This window comes from Oncorhynchus masou, unplaced genomic scaffold, assembly GCF_036934945.1.
Source record: "Oncorhynchus masou masou isolate Uvic2021 unplaced genomic scaffold, UVic_Omas_1.1 unplaced_scaffold_936, whole genome shotgun sequence".
Lineage (NCBI taxonomy): Eukaryota > Metazoa > Chordata > Actinopteri > Salmoniformes > Salmonidae > Oncorhynchus > Oncorhynchus masou.
In genome coordinates, this window is record NW_027015848.1 from 87,634 (window position 1) to 97,320 (window position 9,687).

Genomic DNA, 9,687 nt, shown 5'->3' on the forward strand with positions numbered 1-9,687 from the left:
CAGCTGAGAGACATAATAACAATGACCCTGCCACTGTTTTGGTAAACAGCTGAGAGACGTAACAACATGGGCACCCTGCCACTGTTTTGGTAAACAGCTGAGAGACATAATAACAAAAGGGACACCCTGCCACTGTTTTGGTAAACAGCTGAGAGACATAACAACACTGCCACCCTGCCACTGTTTTGGTAAACAGCTGAGAGACATAACAACCCTGCCACTGCTTTGGTAAACAGCTGAGAGACATAATAACAACATGGGCACCCTGCCGCTGTTTTGGTAAACAGCTGAGAGACATAATAACAACATGGGCACCCTGCCACTGTTTTGGTAAACAGCTGAGAGACATAATAACAAAAGGGTCACCCTGCCACTGTTTTGGTAAACAGCTGAGAGACATAATAACAACATGGGCACCCTGCCACTGTTTTGGTAAACAGCTGAGAGACATAATAACAAAAGGGTCACCCTGCCACTGTTTTGGTAAACAGCTGAGAGACATAACAACACAGCCACCCTGCCACTGTTTTGGTAAACAGCTGAGAGACATAATAACAAAAGGGTCACCCTGCCACTGTTTTGGTAAACAGCTGAGAGACATAACAACATGGTCACCCTGCCACTGTTTTGGTAAACAGCTGAGAGACATAACAACCCTGCCACTGTTTTGGTAAACAGCTGAGAGACATAATTCTTGTAAACATGGTTTTGATGGTTTTTTTGTGTGTTTTTTAAAACTTAAAATAAAAACTTACTTGCAAAGGTTGTTGCATTTCAAGGATCCTGCTCCAAAGTTATTACCAACATAGGAGAGTCTGTCTGATTCTGCAACCTAAACACAGGAAGGAGACCGTGTCAGAGAGAAGTAGCCTTAAAAACACACAGGAAGGAGACCGTGTCAGAGGGAAGTAGCCTTAAAAACACAGGAAGGAGACCGTGTCAGAGAGAAGTAGTCTTATAAAAACACACAGGAAGGAAACCGTGTCAGAGAGAAGTAGTCTTATAAAAACACACAGGAAGGAAACCGTGTCAGAGAGAAGTAGTCTTATAAAAACACACAGGAAGGAGACCGTGTCAGAGAGAAGTAGCCTTAAAAACACAGGAAGGAGACCGTGTCAGAGAGAAGTAGCCTTAAAAAACACAGGAAGGAGACCGTGTCAGAGAGAAGTAGCCTTAAAAAAACACAGGAAGGAGACCGTGTCAGAGAGAAGTAGCCTTAAAAACACAGGAAGGAGACCGTGTCAGAGAGAAGTAGCCTTAAAAAAACACAGGAAGGAGACCGTGTCAGAGAGAAGTAGCCTTAAAAAACACAGGAAGGACCGTGTCAGAGAGAAGACCGTGGAAGGAGACCGAGAAGTAGCCTTAAAAACACACAGGAAGGAGACCGTGTCAGAGAGAAGTAGCCTTAAAAACACAGGAAGGAGACCGTGTCAGAGAGAAGTAGCCTTAAAAAAACACAGGAAGGAGACCGTGTCAGTCAGAAGTAGCCTTAAAAACACAGGAAGGAGACCGTGTCAAAAAGTAGTCTTAAAAAAGGAAGGAGACCGTGTCAGAGAGAAGTAGCCTTAAAAACACACAGGAAGGAGACCGTGTCAGAGAGAAGTAGCCTTTAAAAACACAGGAAGGAGACCGTGTCAGAGAGAAGTAGCCTTAAAAACACACAGGAAGGAGACCGTGTCAGAGAGAAGTAGCCTTAAAAAACACAGGAAGGAGACCGTGTCAGAGAGAAGTAGCCTTAAAAACACACAGGAAGGAGACCGTGTCAGAGAGAAGTAGCCTTAAAAACACACAGGGAAGGAGAAGAGAGAAGTAGCCTTAAAAAACACAGGAAGGAGACCGTGTCAGAGAGAAGTAGCCGTAAAAACACACAGGAAGGAGACCGTGTCAGAGAGAAGTAGCCTTAAAAAACACAGGAAGGAGACCGTGTCAGAGAGAAGTAGCCTTAAAAAACACAGGAAGGAGACCGTGTCAGAGAGAAGTAGCCTTAAAAAACACAGGAAGGAAACTGTGTCAGAGAGAAGAGGATGGAATGTTGTTTTACCAAAAATGTCTAATATTTTAAACTCAATATTTATAATTTCATTTATCAACTTAGTGTTTTGCTCCTGGGTACAGACCCAAAACGGATCCCAGATCAGCGTTCTAGAGGCAACGCCACCCTACACCAGGCGTATTGATCTCACCAGCATGCGTCGGTTCTTCTTCCTCGGGTTGGTCTGGTCCACGTTCTTATAGAAGCTGAAGTCCAGCTGCTGTGTGTTCCTCAGGATGCCGTTAGAGAACTGAACTGTTGAGGAGAAAGATGGGAATTGATGATTGACATGAATGTGTATATGTGTGAGGATGCTGTTTATCGACCACAGCTCTGCCTTCAATACCATAGTGCCCTCTATGCTCACCACAAAGCTCAGAGACATTAACTAATGCATACCATTTTTTTTTATTTGACTCTTGGGAAGTAGATAAAGGACTTCAATGACAAAATCCAGAAGTTATTATGCATTTAACGTCACTGCGTTAACATGAGAGCACCCACGTGTACTACGGAACTGGGTGGATTTACGTGTTGTCAATTCTTGGAGACGCTTAAAATTGCAATCTTGTATTTAAAATGAATAATTAGTCCGTAACATAAATAGTCATATTTACCAATAGCAGCTTTATCGTCTTCTCTCTCCTCTTCACAGCAAACCAATGTGCAGTTGGCATCCATGTTTGTTGTCAGTCAACGGACCTCAAAAAAAACAAAACGGAAATATATTCACCCTCCTCCACACACAAAACAAACCCACAGCGACGCCCGATGGCGAGGAGTGGTACTGCAACTCGTTAACACGGTGCGCTGATAGGAGTGTAGCGCCACCTACAGAGTCTGGGAGGAGGAGAAATACATCAACCTCCAACCACCGCACCCCCTCCCTGAGAAGACCCTGTTTTGGGGGGGTAAACAAAACCTAAATTTAGATTATTTCAAAGTAACTAAATGGAGTCGTAGCTATTTAGCTGTGTTGTTGTCTGTGTCCTTTTTGGAGGGGGAAGAGGAAAAACATCAACCATCAACCTCCAGCCACCGCACCCCCTCCCTGAGAAGACCCTCTTTGGGTTAAAAAAAAAAACTAAATTTAGATTCGTTCAAAAGTAACAACATGGAGTCATAGCTATTTAGCTGTGTTGTTGTCTGTGTCCTTTTGGAGGGGTTTTAACCTAGTCGGACAACGGGTTTCCACATATTGACTATGTGACTGCGAGCACCCGGAGAAGCGTTATAGCGGTCCATGAAGAGCCGTCTAGCCGTCGGTAGTCCTCCTTCTGTCCGGTCTAGTAGACTTGATGAACCCCGTCCGTCCACCCTGACCCGTGGAGGAGCACCGACAAAACAAACAAGGTAACCGGCGGCTAACATTAGCAAGCTAGCTTAGACTGTTTAGTCTGTTTTTGTTGTTGTTGTATTATATCATCATGTTTATTGTTTTATTCATGTTATATCAATGCTGCATTTTTGCTTTCCAGGGGATGAAACTTGACAGCTGTTAATAACGTTAAGCAAATCTATCTAGGTAGTTAGCATTAGCTAATAATAATAGGTAGTTAGCATTAGCTAATAATAATAGGTAGTTAGCATTAGCTAATAATAATAGGTAGTTAGCATTAGCCATTAGCCGTTGTAGCCGTACCACCTAAGCGAGCAAACAGAATAATTATACTTCGATGAGCGGATGTTGTTTGTTGTTCTCCTTGGTTGTTATTATAAACAAAACAAAAAAAATATCGGTCATGCTAGCAAATCGCTGTGTGTTACACTGTTATTTCTTTTAACACAGCCTTTCTCAAAAGTTAGCAAGTAGCTAACTAGCTAGATAACTGAATATCCAGTTGCTGACTTGCTAGTTAGCTTAGCTTAGCGTAGCTTAGCAATGATGTTATTCACCAGACTGGGGAGAGGAAGAGTCTCTCTGATCGGCTTGGCTAAAAGATATCACTAGTTATTTAGTTAGAAAGCTGTCTAGACGTCAACAAACTGAACAGTTTCCTTGCTAGTACTTTGACTAACGTCTTCGCATACTGGCTTTCATTTCACACATTTTTAACATATTCTCTTCAATATCGTTACTAGTTCCCCACTTTCACTTTACCGTGAACTAGCCTATGCAATAGCTTCAACAAGGCATCTATTATCTATTTGTTAATACATTCAACTAATTCATTGTGATAGCTAGTGTAGCTACTGCCCTTCTACGGCATGTAATATTCAAAGCATTGAACACAGTCTACTATAATGTCCCCTCCACTGACAGTCAATTTAAAACTAACTTTTTAATCAATCAAAGGTTTTGTCAGGAAGATTACCTTAAGAGGACTTAATTTTCCTCACATTTATTACACAACAGATTTTTTCTGTTTTTCTCTCCCCCTTTCCTCCCTCCCTCCCTTCTCTTCCTTCCCCTTCTCTTACTTCCCCTCCTACCCTCCCCCTTTCCTCCCCCCATTCTCTCCCCCTTCTCCCTCCTTCCCATTCTCTCCCCCTCCTTCTCTCCCTCTTCGCCCCTCCTTCCTCTTCTCCCCTCCTTTCCCTTCTCTCCCCCTCTCCCCTACTTCCCCTTCTCTCCCCCTCTCCCTCTTCTCCCCTACTTCCCCTTCTCTCCCCCCCTCCCCTCCCCTCTTCTCCCCTCCTTCCCCTTCTCTCCCCCTCTCCCTCTTCTCCCCTCCTTCCCCTTCTCTCTCCTCTCCTCTTCTCCCCCTCCTTCCCTTCTCTCCCCCACTCTCTCCTCTCCTCTTCTCCCCTCCTTCCTGCAGGTCATGGACTTCCCGGGCCACTTCAACCAGGTAATGCAAACGACTTTATGATTTCTGTCAGTAAATGAAAAGAAAACGCTCTAACAATAAAGTGTATTATTTTCATAATAATATAATATAAGACTCGACCATTTGGCAGACGCCTTTATCTGAAGCGACTTAAAGTTGCGCGTTCCTTACATTTTCACATGTACGCGTGGCCGTAGCGGGAATCGAACCCACGAGCCGTGCTCTAGCTAGCGTCTGAGCCACACGTGATTCATATTGTTGTTATAGGTCTTCCAGCAGCTGAACTACCAGCGCGTCCACAGCCAGCTGTGTGACTGTGTCATTGTGGTGGGCAGCCGCCATTTTAAGGCCCACCGCTCGGTGCTGGCGGCTTGCAGCACTCACTTCAGAGCCCTGTTCACCGTCGCCCAGGGAGACGCCAGCATGAACATGATACAACTGGACAGCGAGGTGAGGATGATGACTTTATAACAGGGGTGATGGTGTGTGTATTACTGCAGGTGGTGATGGTGTGTGTTACTGCAAGTGGTGGTGGTGATGATGATGATGATGATGATGAGTCTACAACAGGTGGTGGTGATGATGATGATGATGATGAGTCTACAACAGGTGGTGATGATGATGATGATGATGATGAGTCTACAACAGGTGGTGGTGATGATGATGAGTCTACAACAGGTGGTGGTGATGATGATGAGTCTACAACAGGTGGTGATGATGATGAGTCTACAACAGGTGATGATGATGATGATGATGATGTGTTACTGCAGGTGGTGACAGCGGAGGCGTTTGCTGCCCTGGTGGACATGATGTACACCTCCACCCTGATGCTAGGAGAGAGCAACGTGATGGACGTGCTGCTGGCTGCCTCTCACCTCCACCTGAACGCCGTAGTCAAGGCCTGTAAGCACTACCTGACCACCCGCACCATGCCCATGTCCCCGTCGGCAGACCACCGGGCCACACAGCGCCGCCAACACACCCACGCAGAACAGCAGAGACTGAGGCAGCAGCAGGCAGCCGCCGAGTTAGCCGCTAACGCTAACCTAGCGGCTAACGCTAACCAAGAGGCTAACGCTAACCAAGAGGCTAACGCTAACCTAGCGGCTAACGCTGCTACGTCCAGGCTCCAGCGGTCGTTCCTGCTGCAGCAGCTGGGTCTAAGCTTGGTGAGCTCTGCCCTGGGCGGGGTGGAGGAGGACGGGCTAGGTGGTGGTAGCGATCGTGTTAGCATTAGTGGTGTAGTGGAGCACAAAGCTTCCTTCCCCATTCGACGCTTCCACAAGAGAAAGCCCTCCCTGAGCTTTAGCCTATCTGAGGACATGCCCAGGCAGAGGCCCCGCCCCTCCGGAACCCACGGGGATGAGGAAGTGGGACTACTCTCCCCGACTCCCACAAGACGGGGGAGGAGGCCAAACTGGACGCGGCGATCACCGGCCTAGTAGGGGGTGTGTCCCAGGATGACTCCCAGATGCCCAGCCAATCGGACGGGGACGCTGCGAAGGGGAGGAGCATGGGATGGCGGGGTGGGGGGTGTGGGGAAGGAGTCTCTGGATGGGGAGAGTCACCATGGTGATGGGGTGGAGGTGAAGATAACGGAGGAAGAGGAGGAGGAGGAAGTACGGGAGCAACAGGGACAGGTAATGACATTTTAACAGGAAATACTTCATTTGCATCCCAAATATCCCCTTATTCCCTCTATAGTGCACTACTGTTGACCAGGACCCATAGTGGACTACTGTTGACCAGGACCCATAGTGCTCTACTGTTGACCAGGACCCATAGTGCTCTACTGTTGACCAGGACCCATAGTGGACTACTGTTGACCAGGACCCATAGTGGACTACTGTTGACCAGGACCCATAGTGGACTACTGTTGACCAGGACCCATAGTGGACTACTGTTGACCAGGACCCATAGTGGAATACTGTTGACCAGGACCCATAGTGCTCTACTGTTGACCAGGACCCATAGTGCTCTCCTGTTGACCAGGACCCATAGTGCTCTACTGTTGACCAGGACCCATAGTGGACTACTGTTGACCAGGACCCATAGTGCTCTACTGTTGACCAGGACCCATAGTGGACTACTGTTGACCAGGACCCATAGTGCTCTACTGTTGACCAGGACCCATAGTGCACTACTGTTGACCAGGACCCATAGTGCTCTACTGTTGACCAGGACCCATAGTGCTCTACTGTTGACCAGGACCCATAGTGGACTACTGTTGACCAGGACCCATAGTGGACTACTGTTGACCAGGACACATAGTGCTCTACTGTTGACCAGGACCCATAGTGCTCTACTGTTGACCAGGACCCATAGTGCACTACTGTTGACCAGGACCCATTGAGCCATGCTGTTGACCAGGACCCATAGTGCTCTACTGTTGACCAGGACCCATAGTGCACTACTGTTGACCAGGACCCATAGTGCTCTACTGTTGACCAGGACCCATAGTGGACTACTGTTGACCAGTACCCATAGTGGACTACTGTTGACCAGGACCCATAGTGGACTACTGTTGACCAGGACCCATAGTGCACTACTGTTGACCAGGACCCATAGTGCTCTACTGTTGACCAGGACCCATAGTGCTGTACTGTTGACCAGGACCCATAGTGCACTACTGTTGACCAGGACCCATAGAGCTCTACTGTTGACCAGGACCCATAGAGCTCTACTGTTGACCAGGACCCATAGTGCTCTACTGTTGACCAGGACCCATAGTGCTCTACTGTTGACCAGGACCCATAGTGGACTACTGTTGACCAGGACCCATAGTGGACTACTGTTGACCAGGACCCATAGTGGACTACTGTTGACCAGGACCCATAGTGGACTACTGTTGACCAGGACCCATAGTGGACTACTGTTGACCAGGACCCATAGTACACTACTGTTGACCAGGACCCATAGTGCACTACTTTAGACCAGGGCTCATTGCTCACGTTATAGGGTGTCATTTGGGACGAATACCTACCAATTTAAAGAGTTAGCAATGTATGAAACAACTGTCTAGTATTAATTGATATTTTTCCTTTGGTTAAATAAAGGGTTTAAACCCAACCTTGGATAAAGTAATGGGTTATATCCTGTTGTCCTCCTTCATGTCTGTCTCTCTCCTCCCCTATCTTCTCTATCTTTCCTCTCTCCTCTCTTCTCCCCTTTTCATCTCCTCCTGTCCTTCTCTCTCCTCTCCCATCCTCTCCTCTCTCCTTTCCTCACTCCTCCTGTCCTCCTCTCTTCTTCTCTCTCCTCCTCTCCTATCCTCTCCTCTCCTCCTCTCCCCTCCTCTCCTATCTTCTCCTCCTGTATCTTCTTCTCTCTCCTCTCCTCCTCTCTTCTACTCCTCTCCTGTCCTCCTCTCCTCTACTCCTCTCCTGTCCTCCTCTCATCTCTCCTCCTCTCCTATCTTCTCCTCCTGTATCTTCTTCTCTCTCCTCCCCTCCTCTCTCTTCTCCTCTCAGGTGGTGGTCAAGTGTGAGCCTCTGAGCTCCCCAGAGCCAGCTGATGACATCACCATCCAGGGTAGCGACCAGCTGGGACCTGGAAGAGGAAGAGGAGGGGAGGAGGAGGAGGAGAAGGTAGAACTGAGCCCACAGAGCAGCGAGCGTAGTCTCTCCTCCTCTGACCAACAGCTTCTCCAACCCGGTTCCCAGCTCCTGCTCAAAGGAGGTCTTAGCAGTGGGATTGGCGGTGGTTTTGGCTGTAGTAACCATCTTGATGGGAAGTCTGGTTTTAGGATTTCTAGCTTCCTCGGCGCCAAGGTCTTCGGAAGCGGGGTGTCGGGGGTCGATGCCGGGGACGACGACCTCCTCAACACGACGACCGGCGAGGCGATGACAGCGGCACATCGCTTCCTGCTGAGCCCGGAACACTCTGGAACCAATAACTCCGCCTCGATGCTCCGTCCCGGGTCGGCCAACCACCTGCACCTGCTGGGTGGCGACGGTCTCAGGGGATTCTCTACAGACGCTGATTCGCTCTTCCTGCGTCCCCTGCATGACGGACTGGGAAACCCCAGGGGAGGGTTCCCGGATCCGTTTTCTCTGGACTTCCAGCGCTCCAGCCTGGGTCTGCACTCCCTGGCCCGCGCCTCTCGAGGGAGCTCCCCGGGCTTCCCTGGGTGCCGACGCATCGCACCTAAAAACGACAACGTGGGCGGAGCAGGAGGAACTGGGGTCGTTCTCCAAGACGCCCTGTCGTCCTCCAGTCTGGGGGAAGGGGGACCCCTGCTTCTGAACGGTTCGGGGGGTTACGAGTCAGGCCCGCCTACCTCGTCCTCGTCCGCCCCACACCCTCGCCCCCAGCTGACCCGTGCCTCTGCCGACGTCCTCTCCAAGTGTAAGAAGGCCCTGTCCGAACACAACGTCCTGGTGGTGGAAGGAGCCAGGAAGTACGCCTGTCGAATCTGCTGTAAGACTTTCCTCACTCTGACCGACTGTAAGAAACACATCAGAGTCCACACCGGGAGAAACCGTACGCCTGCCTCAAGTGCGGCAAACGCTTCAGCCAGTCGTCTCACCTGTACAAACACTCCAAGACGACGTGTCTGCGTTGGCAGAACAGCAACATGGCCGACGACTGATGTAGATGGTTGGCTAGGTGATGGACGTGATCACTGTCAGGGGGAGGGGGAGGGCAGAACAGCAACATGGCCGAGGGGAGGGGGGAGGGGGCAGAACAGCAACATGGCCGAGGGGAGGGGGGAGGGCAGAACAGCAACATGGCCGAGGGGAGGGGGGAGGGCAGAACAGCAACATGGCCGAGGGGAGGGGGTGGGCAGAACAGCAACATGGCCGAGGGGAGGGGGAGGGCAGAACAGCAACATGGCCGACACACTGATGTAGATGATAGATGTGATCACTGTCGGAGGGGTGG

The 9,687-nt window shown here is 49.4% G+C and overlaps 2 pseudogenes; one reads left to right on the plus strand and one right to left on the minus strand.

Moving 5' to 3' along the window:
• The window catches only part of LOC135538282 (DNA-directed RNA polymerase I subunit RPA49-like), a 29,253-nt pseudogene extending 26,532 nt beyond the window's left edge, over positions 1-2,721 (minus strand).
• A 478-nt stretch (positions 2,722-3,199) lies between these two features.
• On the plus strand, positions 3,200-9,394 carry LOC135538286 (zinc finger and BTB domain-containing protein 5-like; annotated as a pseudogene).
• Positions 9,395-9,687: the final 293 nt, after the last annotated feature.